The sequence below is a fragment of the Oncorhynchus masou genome, chromosome 5 (genome assembly GCF_036934945.1).
Source record: "Oncorhynchus masou masou isolate Uvic2021 chromosome 5, UVic_Omas_1.1, whole genome shotgun sequence".
NCBI lineage: Eukaryota > Metazoa > Chordata > Actinopteri > Salmoniformes > Salmonidae > Oncorhynchus > Oncorhynchus masou.
In genome coordinates this window covers 37,192,806-37,203,934 of record NC_088216.1, presented here as the reverse complement: position 1 = coordinate 37,203,934, position 11,129 = coordinate 37,192,806, and positions in this window count along the sequence as shown.

Here is an 11,129-nt window from a genome sequence, read left to right as displayed (position 1 = left end):
ACAGTTTTGCAGCAAACAATTTTGGTGATGTGCCAGCACCAAACTCACATTGTGATTCAGCTCTGTATAATAAGAATATTGTGGATAATTGTGCCGCAACAACAGCTAAACTTAAAGCAGCAGGAGTTGGTGACATAACAGTGAACACTCGTCAGTTCCATGGAAGAGAGAGTTGATCATATCCACAGTCAAGCTAAAGAGTCAGTAAAGAAGAGTGCCTTTACAGGAAACTGGCAACAATGATATTGGGTGTAATAATTGTTTTGGGCATATACTGTATTAAATTCTGAAACCAAAAGGTTGATATATTTCTCATAGAAGTGGGGGACTGTAGATTCAGTTGAATATGTTCTTGGCACAAGATTTGACATGCAATGCAATAGAACATATGACCAGGTTATTGTTAAAGATAAATTTATGTCATATCCATTTTGCATACATTTACATTTACATTTGCATACTTTAGTCTATTTACAAAAATACACACAAACTAAATGTTGCAGCCTGGTCCCAAAGAAAGTCTACTTTAAGACTTGTGTGACAAATCATTCTTTAAGATTCATGCTCTATTCTCAAAAGAAAAGCATGCGATACAAATTGAACTCTTATATTTTTTATTTATTACACCTTTATTTAACCAGGGAGGCCAGTTGAGAACAAGTTCTCATTTGCAACTGCAACCTGGCCAAGATAAAGCAAAGCAGTTAGACACATACAACAACACAGAGTTACACATGGAATAAACACTCATACAATGAATACAGTAGAAAAAGTCTATATACAGCATGTGCAAATGAGGTAGGAGAAGGGAGGTAAGACAATAAATAGGCCATGCTGGCGAAGTAATTACAAAATAGCAATTAAACACTGGAATGGTGGAAAGTGCAGAAGATGAATGTGCAAGTAGAGATACTGGGGTGCAAAGGAGCAAGATAAATAAATACAGTATGGGGATGAGGTAGTTGTGGGCTATTTACAGATGGGCTGTGTACAGGTGCAGTGATCTGTGAGCTGCTCTGACAGCTGGTGCTTAAAGCTAGTGAGGGCGTTAAGAGTCTCCAGCTTCAGTGATTTTTGCAGTTCATTCCAGTCATTGGCAGCAGAAAACTGGAAGGAGAGTCCGGCCAATGGAAGAATTGTCTTTGGGGGTGACCAGTGAGAAATATCTGCTGGAGCGCGTGCTACGGGTGGGTGCTGCTATGGTGACCAATGAGCTGAGATAAGGCAGGGCTTTGCCTAGAAGAGACTTGTAGATGACCTGGAGCCAGTGGGTGACTAGTATGAAGCGAGGGCAAGCCAACGAGAGCGTACAGGTTACAGTGGTGGGTAGTATATGGGGCTTTGGTGACAAAACAGATGGAACTGTGATAGACTGCATCCAATTAGTTGAGTAGCGTGTTAGAGGCTATTTTGTAAATTACATCGCCGAAGTCAAGGATCAGTGGGATGGTCAGTTTTACAAGGGCATGTTTGGCAGCATGAGTGAAGGATGCTTTGGTGTGAAATAGGAAGCCGATTTCTAGATTTTCATTTTGGGTTGGAGATGTATAATGTGAGTCTGGAAGGAGAGTTTACAGTCTAACCAGACATCTAGGTATTTGTAGTTGTACACATTTTCTAAGTCCAGAGTAGTGATGCTGGACGGGCGGGCAGGTGAGGGCAGCGATTGGTTGAAGAGCATGCATTTAGTTTTACTTGTATTTAAGAGCAGTTGGAGGCCACGGAAGGAGAGTTGTATGGCATTGAAGCTCGTCTGGAGGTTAGTTAACACAGTGTCCAAAAAAGGGCCAGAGGTATACAGAATGGTGTCGTCTGCGTAGAGGTGGATCAAATAATCATCAGCAGCAAGAGCAATATCATTGATGTATACAGAGAAGAAAGTAGGCCCGAGAATTGAACCCTGTGGCACCCCATAGACTGCCAGAGGTCCGGACAACAGGCCCTCCGATTTGACACACTAAACTCTATCAGAGAAGTAGTTGGTGAACGAGGCAATCATTTGAGAAACCGAAGCTGTTGAGTCTGCCAATGAGAATTTTGTGATTGACAGAGTCAAAAGCCTTAGCCAGGTTGATGAATACGGCCGTACAGTAATGTCTCTTATCGATGGCGGTTATGATTTCATTTAGGACCTTGAGCGTGGCTGAGGTGCACCCATGACTAGTTCTGAAACCAGATTGCATAGCGGAGAAGGTATGGTGGGATTCGAAATGGTCGGTAATCTGTTTGTTAACTTTCGAAGACCTTAGAAAGGCAGGTTAGGATAGATATAGGTCTGTAGCAGTTTGGATCTAGAGTGTCTCCTCCTTTGAAGAGGGGGGTGACCGCGGCAGCTTTCCAATCTATGGGAATCTCAGACGATACGAAAGAGTTTGAACAGGCTCTGTAATAGGGGTTGCAGCTGTAATCGCAGCAAAAGGTGGCGCTACAAAGTATTTACTTAAGGGGGCTGAATAATTTTGCACACCCAATTTTTCAGTTTTTGATTTGATAAAAAAGTTTGAAAATATTCCAATAAATGTCGTTCCACTTCATGATTGTGTCCCACGTGTTGTTTATTCTTCACAAAAAAATACAGTTTTATAATATATATACAAATATACAAATATATAATACAAACACCTTTTATAGCAAAGATACACCCCCTTAGTCTACATGACAAACAACAGATGTGTGGAATGGGTCACAAGGTTAGGATTTGTATGAAATAAATGTATAAGTCACAGCAGTCAGTATCTTTTGTAAAGACCGTTCTCATTGTGTGGAAACCAGGATCTGGCCCCCAAAACAAGGTTCCTTCAATAATTATCCATACCCGAGCTATCTCCACCCTGGTACCTCCCAGCACACAAACTCTAACTCATTATATGGAATGCGGGCTCCAAGAGAGGACAAGACCGTCATAAATTAGTTGCTAGAGTTAAATCTCAGAAGCTCCTCTCAGTTCACAGACACAATACTGCCCTCCCAAGCAAAAAGGCAGTAACTGCTCATTTGGTCAAAAATTAGTCAGCCATTTTTGCTACAGTAAATACATCCTTAATCATATGGACAAGTATCCTGCCTCTATTGTATTGTGTTTTGGAGAAAATGAGTGTCATAATAGCAGTAACTGCAAAACGTTACTGTGAAACCAAGGTAAATGGCAGTAACTGAACTTACTGCCTTTTAGCTTGGTTTCAACCTGCCCTTGTCTGCAGTTACTTAGTTTGACCTTGGTATCATATAATTTTATTCTGATTGTAACGGGTTTCTTCTTCCTCCTCTGAGGAGGAGTAGTAGGAAGGATCGGAGGACCAAAATGCAGCGTGGTATGTATCCATAATGTGATTTAAAGGAAAAATTAATACAAAATACAAAAGAACAAGAGAATCAAAATGAAAACCGAAACAGTCCCGAATGGTGCAAACACTGAAAAGGAAAAGATAATCACCCACAAATCAAAGGTGAAACCAGGCTACCTAAGTATGGTTCTCAATCAGGGACAACGATAGACAGCTGCCTCTGATTGAGAACCATACCAGGCCAAACACAGACATCCCAAATCATAGAAAAAAGGAACATAGACTGCCCAACCCAACTCACACCCCCTGACCATACAAAAGCAAAGACAAAACAAAGGAACTAAGGTCAGAACGTGACAGTACCCACCCCCCCTCCCAAAGGTGCGGACTCCAGCCGCAAAACCTGAACCTATAGGGGAGGGTCTGGGTGGGCGTCTGTCCGTGGTGGTGGCTCTGGCGTGGGACGTGGACCCCACTCCACCATAGTCCATGTCCGCCTCGTAACCCGCCTCCGTGGCCTCTTTAGAGCGGCGACCCTCACCACCGACCTCGGACTGGGGACCCTAGCCACGGGTCCGAATGGACGGGAGATTCCGGCAGCACCGGACAGGCGGGAGTCTCCGGCAGCTCCGGAGTGAAGGGAGATTCCGGCAGCGCCGGAGTGACGGGCGATTCTGGCATCTCCAGAGTGAAGGGCGATTCCGGCAGCTCCTGACTGCCCGGAGGCTCCGGAAGCTCCTGACTGGTGGGCGGCTCCGGCAGCTCCTGACTGGCGGGCGACTCCGGCAGCTCAGGACAGGCGGGCAACTCCGGCAGCTCAGGACAGGCGGGCGACTCCGGCAGCTCAGGACAGGCGGGTGACTCCGGCAGCTCAGGACAGGCGGGCGACTCCGGCAGCGTTGGACAGGCGGGAGCACATATAGGGAGGAGACAGGGAAACAGTCTGGTGCGGGCCTCCGGTGGGCGGCCACCGGAGGCCTGGTGTGTGGAGGAGGCTCCAGCACCGAGCCTGCCCAAGCCTACCTGGCTGGATGCTCCCCGTAGCCATGTCAATGCAGCGAGGTGGAATTGACAGCACTGGGCTGTGCTGGCGAACCGGGGACACCATGCACAGAGCTGGTGCCATGTACCCCGACCCGAGGAGACACTGGAGACCAGATGCGCTGAGCCGGCTTCATGGCACCTGGCTCGATGCCCACTCTAGCCCGGCCGATACGAGGCGCTGCTATGTAACACACCGGGCCATGCCTGCGCTCCAGGGACACCGTGCACCTCACGGCATAACACAGTGCCTGCCCGGTCCACCTCTCTCAGTGGTAAGCACGGGGATGTGGCTCAGGTCTCCTACCTGACTTAGTCACACTCCCCGTGTGCCCCTCCCAAGACATTTTTGGGGCTGCCTCTCTTCCCAGCCGCGCTGCTGTGCTGCCTCCTCATACTGCCACCTATCTGCTTTCGCTGCCTCCAGCTCTGCCTTGGGGCGGTGATATTCCCCAGCCTGTGCCTAGGGTCCTTTGCCATCCAAAATCTCCTCCCATGTCCAGGAGTCTGGAGATCGCTGCTGCCCGTTACCACTCTGCTTGGTCCTTGGTTGGTGGATGATTCTGTAATGGGTTTCTTCTTCCTCCTCTGAGGAGGAGTAGTAGGAAGGATCAGAGGACCAAAATGAAGTGTGGTATGTATCCATAATGTGATTTAATGGAAAAATACAAAAGAACAAGAGAATCAAAATGAAAACCGAAACAGTCCCGAATGGTGCAAACACTAAAACGGAAAATATAATCACCCACAAATCAAAGGTGAAACCAGGCTACCTAAGTATGGTTCTCAATCAGGGACAACGATAGACAGCTGCCTCAAGCTAGCAAGCCTAGCAAGCTAAGTAAACTCGGCAAAAAAATAAATGTCCTCTCACTGTCAACTGTGTTTATTTTCAGCAAACTTAACATGTGTAAATATTTGTATTTACATAACAAGATTCAACAACTAAGACATAAACTGAACAAGTTCCACAGACATGTGACAAACAGAAATTGAATAATGTGTCCCTGAACAAAGGTGGGAGGTCAAAATCAAAGTAACAGTCAGTATCTGGTGTGGCCACCAGCTGCATGAAGTACTGCAGTGCATCTCCTCCTCATGGACTGCACCAGATTTGACAGTTCTTGCTTCAAGATGTTACCCCACTCTTCCACCAAGGCACCTGCAAGTTCCCGGACATTTATGGGGGGGAATGGCCCTAGCCCTCACATCCAACAGGTCCCAGACGTGCTCAAAGGGATTGAGATCCGGGCTCTTCACTGGCCATGGCAGAACACTGACATTCCTGTTTTGCAGGAAATCACGCACAGAATGAGCAGTATGGCTGGTGGCATTGTCATGCTGGAGGGTTATGTCAGGATGAGCCTGCAGGAAGGGTACCACATGAGGCAGGAGGATGTCTTCCCTGTAACGCACAGCATTGAGATTGCCTACAATGACAACAAGCTCAGTCCGATGATTCTGTGACACACCGCCCCAGACCATGACGGACCCTCCACCTCGATCCCGCTCCAGAGTACAAGCCTCGGTGTAACGTTCATTCCTTCGACGCTAAACGCGAATCTGACCATCACCCTTGGTGAGACAAAACCGCGATTCATCAGTGAAGAGTACCTTTTTGCTAAACACATACAAACCCACAACAACACAGAAACTGGGGAACGTAACAGTGAGGCTTGGAGAGGAGGAGTGCGAGCTGTTTGGTGCAGGGTCATCATCTGAAGATGGAGCACAGGGAGAATGAGGCCATGGAAACCCAAGCCTGCTAAGACAACAGCCATGCAGCACCTGAATTCACCATCACCAACCCAGACCGCATGCAATGTAGGAAATATGAGGAACATAAGAAGTCTTCAGGGCAGAGCAGAAGCCATTACCAGGCTGATGCACAGAACGATTGGCCTGAGGACTGGTCTGTGAGGAGCGTTTATATGCAAAAAGTAATCATTTTCCCTCACGTCAGGTGTGAAAACAGCATTGTTCATAAGATGAATCTTTCCTATCACGAGACATTCGCCACCAGTGGAAAGAAGTCTCAAAAGAAGAGGTGTGGTGTATGACTTTGGGAACTTCCTCCATGTGGTCGCCACTTCCAATGCAGGCAAGGTGGAGGTGGTCGAAAGGAAAACATCCTGGTATGGAAAGCTGGCCATTCCATCGTCAAGCTGAAGGCAGCAGCACCACCAAAGCTGGCAGAGATGGCTGAGATCCAGTTGAGATGTGGATCCAGGAGCCTCTTCAACAAAGTCTCCCATGAAGAAAAGGACTTCACAGAGCTTGACTTTATCATGAAGAAAGTCACTCTAGAGACACCCTCAACACTACGTACACAGGATAGAGGGATAGAAGAGTCCAAAAAGATGGACATATTAACCAAGCTGTGTCCTCTGATGCCTGCAAATCGAAGGCAGTTCTGGAATGCCTTGGCTGTGAACAGCATTGCTGAGGATGAGAAGTGATATGGAAGAGCACTTTTTACTTAAAAATAAAATGTTACTTAAAAATGAATTTCAGCATTTTATCAATTGTAGCTAAAAGTAATTTGCGTCCTCTTATGAATATGAACATGTAAATATGTTTCAAATGTATTCTTAAAGCTGTTATATATTTATTCATTCAAAAGTGTCATTAAAAAAAATACAAATGTTTTTATTAGCAATCTCATGGTCATTTTTTATAAATAGTATTACCCTACATCATACTTCTATCATGTTCCATCATTATATATTACAATACAGGTAATCGTTTCATGTAATTCAAACAATTGCAGTGCTACTTTTCACATTTATTCTTATAACAAGACATGGGCTACTTGTCACACACAGTATGTAATGTGACTGACGCAGAACCTACATCTCTATGTAAATGCAACTGGTATCGTAGTCGAAGACACACAAAGGATGCAGTTTCAACTCTGTTGCACTGTCACAGTAATTACACTGCTCTTGTATATATAGCATAAATGAGAAGTGTAGTAAACTAACAAATGAAAATAGCAGATACTGCTCTTTTCTTTGGTATGACCCTGCCATTTATAACATATCATGCCAATGAAGAAGGCAGTAACAGCTGTTTAAGGGTCAACATGAATAAAAGATGTACTCATAGTAAGGCAACCGATCACTACATCTCCAATGATCTCCCTATAATTGATTTGGCTGGACAATTAAACAACTTTGAAGCCATTTTTCTCAGTTCCACGTTATGAGCAATTACTGCCTTTTTGCTTGGGAGGGCAGAATAGAGTTCTAAGAACCCTATTCTGTTGCATAAAACAACCATTCGATGCAATAACAGTATTATAACAATCTTGCAATTTCCCTCTCACAAATGACACTGGTAGGAGTAAATATTACTCTCAACAATTAACTCTAGAATACTGAACAACATTGCAGAGATTTAAAAAAAGTGAGTTATTTTAAATTAATACTGTACAGAGTGAAACACAAGTTAAATATCAACACAAAATTGAGCAAATACAAGTCTGAAGAAAATGACTTTGTTGCCAGAGTATGTTTTACTGTTGTTGGACTGGGAACAACTCTTTTCTTTGTTAGAATAACATTTTCTTCAAATAGAGTTAAATTTAATGTATTTTTTTACTGTGTAGCTAGCAAGTGTAGATAATAACGAAATTGCAGTTCTGATTCATGATTTATGCATTGACAGTTTGGAGTGGATCACAGACCAACACTCTACCCCCAAGTTGGGACTGGACTGCGAGGGACCGCCGCTGATGACCCAATCTGCACGCATTTGCATCGTCCATAATAACAAACAGGGCAGGCAGGGATATTAAAAGTGTACTTTTTTTTCTTCTGTTAAACACAAAATCAATTATTTGCAAAGATTGGCCTACATTTGCATCTTTGCAGAAAATGTGTTGTGATTGGAGCACTGGATTTGCTATGCTGCGTTTTTTAAACAGAAATAGCAGAGATGTGCTTTGGAAATTGTCACACATTGATCAGTTTCAACTGTCTTTGTGCTCGTCTCCACCCCCCTCCAGGTGTCGCCCATCTTCCCCATTACCCCCAGTGTATTTATACCTGTGTTCTCTGTTTATCTGTTGCCAGTTAGTTTTGTTCATCAAGCCTACCAGCGGTTTTTCCTTTGCTCTGGTTTGTTTCTAGTTCCTGTTTTCCCGTTAACCATTTCTACCTGCCGTTCCGTAAATTGTCACACCACACTGGATTATTGACCTCTGCCTGCCCTGACCTGACCCTGAGACTGCCTGCCGTTCTGTACCTTTTGGACTCTGATCTGGTTACTGACTTCTGCCTATCCTTGACCTGTCGTTTTTGCCTGCCCCCTGTTCTAGTAATGACACTATCTGCATCTGGGTCTTCCCTAAAACGTGATAGAAATAGCAACTTGGATTAAATTTGACAATGTTTACCTTTCTGTGCCTTGTATAGCCTACCACTGAATACGGTGCAAATGTATGCTCAGATATGTCACTTTCATGTGAAGAAGCATGATGATTTTCAATTCCAAAACAGGTCAAATAATTGGGGCTAGAGGGATAGAATAGTCCAAAAGATGGACATATTAACCAAGCTGTGTCCTCTGATGCCTGCAAATCGAAGGCAGTTCTGGAATGCCTTGGCTGTGAACAGCATTGCTGAGGATGAGAAGTGATATGGAAGAGCACTTTTTACTTAAAAATAAAATGTTACTTAAAAATGAATTTCAGCATTTTATCAATTGTAGCTAAAAGTAATTTGGGTCCTCTTATGAATATGAACATGTAAATATGTTTCAAATGTATTCTTAAAGCTGTTATTTATTTATTCATTCAAAAGTGTCATTAAAAAAATACAAATGTTTTTATTAGCAATCTCATGGTCATTTTTATAAATAGTATTACCCTACATCATACTTCTATCATGTTCCATCATTATATATTACAATACAGGTAATCGTTTCATGTAATTCAAACAATTGCAGTGCTACTTTTCACATTTATTCTTATAACAAGACATGGGCTACTTGTCACACACAGTATGTAATGTGACTGACGCAGAACCTACATCTCTATGCAAATGCAACTGGTATCGTAGTCGAATACACACAAAGGATGCAGTTTCAACTCTGTTGCACTGTCACAGTAATTACACTGCTCTTGTATATATAGCATAAATGAGAAGTATAGTAAACTAACAAATGAAAATGTCAGATACTGCTCTTTTCTTTGGTATGACCCTGCCATTTATAACATATCATGCCAATGAAGAAGGCAGTAACAGCTGTTTAAGGGTCAACATGAATAAAAGATGTACTCATAGTAAGGCAACCGATCACTACATCTCCAATGATCTCCCTATAATTAATTTGGCTGGACAATTAAACAACTTTGAAGCCATTTTTCTCAGTTCCATGTTATGAGCAATTACTGCCTTTTTGCTTGGGAGGGCAGAATAGAGTTCTAAGAACCCTATTCTGTTGCATAAAACAACCATTCGATGCAATAACAGTATTATAACAATCTTGCAATTTCCCTCTCACAAATGACACTGGTAGGAGTAAATATTACTCTCAACAATTAACTCTAGAATACTGAACAACATTACAGAGATTTTAAAAAAAGTGAGTTATTTTAAATTAATACTGTACAGAGTGAAACACAAGTTAAATATCAACACAAAATTGAGCAAATACAAGTCTGAAGAAAATTACTTTGTTGCCAGAGTATGTTTTACTGTTGTTGGACTGGGAACAACTCTTTTCTTTGTCAGAATAACATTTTCTTCAAATAGAGTTAAATTTAATGTATTTTTACTGTGTAGCTAGCAAGTGTAGATAATAACGAAATTGCTTTCCCTTTATGGAAAAACATTTTTACCCCCTAACAATCCTCAAGGTGACAGCTAACGTTGTAAAATGTTTAGGCATATTTTGTATTACTGGTTAGTTAGCTAACTAACTAGCAACTTGGCTAGCTTGCTTGCTCCAGTTAGTTTTCTCGTAATGAATGAAGGAAGGAAGAGTAGCTACCTTGTGGTATGGTTATGTGAAATGACAAAATTTTCTTGCAGTATCAACACAATTCTGATTCATGATTCATGCATTGACAGTTTGGAGTGGATCACAGACCAACACTCTACCACCAAGTTGGGACTGGACTGCGAGGGACCGCCGCTGATGACCCAATCTGCACGCATTTGCATCGTCAGGTCATCAAAACAGGTCAAATAATTGGGGCGCTGGACATTTCATGAGTCAGATTTACCCCATTTTCAATCAGACATATGAGGATGGAACATTTAATATATATATAATTCAAATCAAAATCAAATCAAATGTATTTTTCACATTCACATGGTTAGCAGGTGTTATTGCAAGTGTAGCGAAATGCTTGTGCTTCTAGTTCCGACCATGCAGTTATATCTAACAAGTAATTTAACCCAACAATTTCACAACAACTACCTTATACACACAAGTGTAAAGGAATAAATATGAATATGTACATAAAAATATATAAATGAGTGATGGCCAAACGGCATAGGCAAGATGCAGTAGATGGTATAGAGTACAGTATATTCATATGAGATGAGTAATTTAGGGTATGAAATCATTAAATGAAGCGGCATTGTTTAAAGTGGCTAGTGATACATTACATAAAGACGGCAAGATGCAGTAGATGGTACAGAGTACAGTATATACATATGAGATGAGTAATGTAGGGTGTGAAATCATTAAATGAAGTGGCATTGTTTAAAGTGACTAGTGATACATTATATCAATATGGCAAGATGCAGTATATGGTATAGCGTAAGAGTATATACATATGAGATGAGTAAT